The 3,179-nt window shown below is 42.7% G+C and overlaps 1 pseudogene; it reads left to right on the plus strand.

The window, feature by feature from the left end:
• Nucleotides 1-412: 412 nt before the first annotated feature.
• Nucleotides 413-2,627, plus strand: LOC141776274 (aquaporin-1-like; annotated as a pseudogene).
• The last annotated feature ends 552 nt before the right edge of the window (nucleotides 2,628-3,179 follow it).

The raw sequence follows: 3,179 nt of genomic DNA on the forward strand, positions 1-3,179 counted from the left end.
TGTCTGCATGTGGTATTTTGTACTATAATGCACTTTTTTCTTCCATAAAAACAAAATAATTCCATAATAACCTTTCAGCTTATTGTAATTCAAGTGTTCTGAGAGATAACCAGACTTCTGCACCTCCTCATGGCTCTGTTTTCAGGCTTTAAAAAAATCTAGCCCGTGACGGGAGACTTTGACCAATCACAGGTCATTTCAGAGAGAGAGAGAGCGTTCCTATTGGTTGCTCAATCAACGGAGGAAGCTGTCATTCACTCGCAAACTCCGATCAAACGGTCAAACTAAGCAGCGCTGATCGAATATGAATCAATATTCTGTTACTGTAATGCCTATTTCTTCTCTCAAATGTTTTCAGAAACATCTTGTAGTGTACTGTTTAGCTGAGGAGAGGAACATTTGAGGAGAGAAATAGGCATTACAGTAACAGAATATTGATTCATATTTGATCTGCGCTGCCTAGTTTGACTTTTTGATCGGAGTTTGCGAGTGATTGACAGCTGCTCAGAGACGGCAGGCTCCCGCTCGGCTCTGATTGGTTGTTTTCCTCCGGTCTGTGAAATCTTGCAGATGCCTTTAGGAGCACCGGAGGACACAGAGGCACATGATTTTTTTCAGATTACCTGTCTCCTGCACTACTGTCAGGATGTAGTGACCGTTTTATAAAAATAACTTTTTTAAATCATATTTGCTCCATTTCTACCCACTGCTGCTCTAACATATCCTCCATCATCCTTCTCACACAAAGTGACAGTTTGGTGCGGCCTCTAATGAGTTGTGAATAACAGTAAAGGCAGCAACGCTTTCTGTTAAACTGGAAAAGTACTGAACAGAACAGGAGACGTTGGAGGTCATTCTCACTGGTTGAAAAGCACATCTCTCAGCTGCTTCTAATCAGGCCTGATTTTTTTGAAGCCTCACACATGTCACTCATGATGTTTTCAATTGGCTTGCTGGTGGAACCAAATCTCTGCCTGCAGTGCCACAGTCTTGGTGTATCACTAAAACACTGTTTGTAAGCATGAAGCGGGCGTTATCTGAGTAGCCATGTCAGAAATTTGGAGGGCATGATCATCTTTATCTTCATCGGCCTCTCGGCTGCAATAGGGGACCGAAACAATTCTTACCCCGACCAGGAGATAAAGGTGTTGTTTGCCTTTGGCTTGGCCATCGCCACAATAGCTCAGTGTATAGGTCACATCAGCGGCACCCACCTGGACCCTGCCATCACCCTGGGCCTGCTGGCCAGCTGCGAGATGAGCATGCTCAGAGCCTTTTTCTACATTATTGCTCAGATTTTGGGAGCAGTGGCTGGCAGTGCCATTGTGTACGGTATCAGCCCAGATACTACACATTCACTTGGTGTTAATAAAGGTATGGTGGAACCCATGTGTTTCCAATTTCTCTGAGTAATGCTCCCCTTAATGAATGAGATGTACTGCTCAGATTCAGTGGCATTTAGGGAATTGACTTCCAGTCTGATCTAATTTTGCTTGTAAAAGCTCATTGTCTAAAGTTTTGTGTTCTAATCTATAACACTTCCACATTAGCTAACTGCTGGCAATAAGTTGTTTAAATGTCAAATTTTGATCATCACTCCTGGATTGTACCTGTCGTGCAACAAAGGCAGGCTTTCTCTCACTGGGGAGTGTTTATTGGATAAAAGCTTGTGCCGTCCTCTGGAGAAATTTAAGGACTAAAGCAAGGTCCAACTGTTTTTTTAGCAGCGTGCTTGGTTCCATTTTATGTTTCTAAGGGCTTTTTCATGATGCAAGAGTTGCTGAAGTGGATGCAAAAGAATCCCTTAATTATAATTAACAAAAGAGGCAGCGCAAACTGAATGTTTTCTCCTCTGTTACAGCTAAATGGAATAAGCTGTGTACTCGCAGTCACCAACAAGACACTTGACGTCAGTGGATTTTCACTTCTGGCGATCGGATTCTGGCTGGGACACCTTGCTGGTGTGAGTATATCAACACATTTCCATCCTCATTAATTTGCTAGATGGTTTCTCCATCTTGCTGTGGCCTGATACAATGGATTGGCATTGGATGAACTGGCCGTAAATTAGGCTGATGTTAGAGTGGGTGTTTCCCTCTGATATGGTTTACAGATCAGCTACACAGGATGCGGTATTAACCCAGCTCGATCCTTGGGGCCTGCAATTAGCAGGAATCTTTTGATGATCATTTTATTGCAGAGCTGTAAATCATGTTTTGGATTCATGAGTTATTCCTATTGAAACAGTCCTATTGTTTGTTTTTCAGGGGTACTGGGCAGGACCGATAAGAGCCGGTGTGGTAGCAGCTATTCTGTATAATTATGTGCTGGCCCCCAAAGATGAGCCCTGCCATGAAAAAACGAGAGTCCTGTTCTGCTGTGTCTCAACACAAAATGAAATTTGTGAGCCCTTTCTGGAGGATGTTGGAGAATAGTCAAAGGAGCAAATCTGAGTGGAAATGTCTACTGTATAATGCCTTTTTTGTATCAATTAAAATGCTTTTGTAACAGGAGTTTCATCTTCTCTCTAATGCTCAAATGTGACTGTGACCGGAGATCATGTGCATCACATCTTTTTCCTCTCTCATCTCTTTTCTCGTCCCCTCTGCCCACAAACCTCTTCACTATAAATACTGAGGCACCTACATGTTGAATCAGAGATGAGTTTTGGAAGCCTGTGGCTGCAGAATGTGTTGGTATGTTATTGTTCATATTCATCTGTATATCTGCAATCATTGGAAAATATGAGAACGATGTTCTCAGGAGCTGACGGTGTCGCTGGCCGTCGCCACACCGGCTCAGATATTAGAATTTCAGGAGACAAATTTATACAATAGAGGAGACTGTTAAAGGAGAAGGTTACCACTTCTGCAAAAATAAGCACTGTAGGGGCAGACAAGGGTCAGAGATGCTATTCAAATACAAATATCAATATGCTGAATATTTGAATGTTAGATTTTTGTTAAGACTGTCAGAAGTGTTGGTACTTTTTGAGTCCATTTGTAGTGATGTGAAGCTCTGTCAGTGTTGGTGAGGGTCTACTCGAGACCACTGCTCCTTCGCCAATACAGATTTCCTGTGTTTGGCAGGAACTGTCATGATTCAAGACTTGTCCCCCATGCTTTGTTACGTAATTTGGCAGCGTGTGTGTGCCAGCAGGTCAGAAAGCAAGTGCAGTA

Source organism: Sebastes fasciatus, chromosome 11 (genome assembly GCF_043250625.1).
Source record: "Sebastes fasciatus isolate fSebFas1 chromosome 11, fSebFas1.pri, whole genome shotgun sequence".
Taxonomy (NCBI): Eukaryota; Metazoa; Chordata; class Actinopteri; order Perciformes; family Sebastidae; genus Sebastes; species Sebastes fasciatus.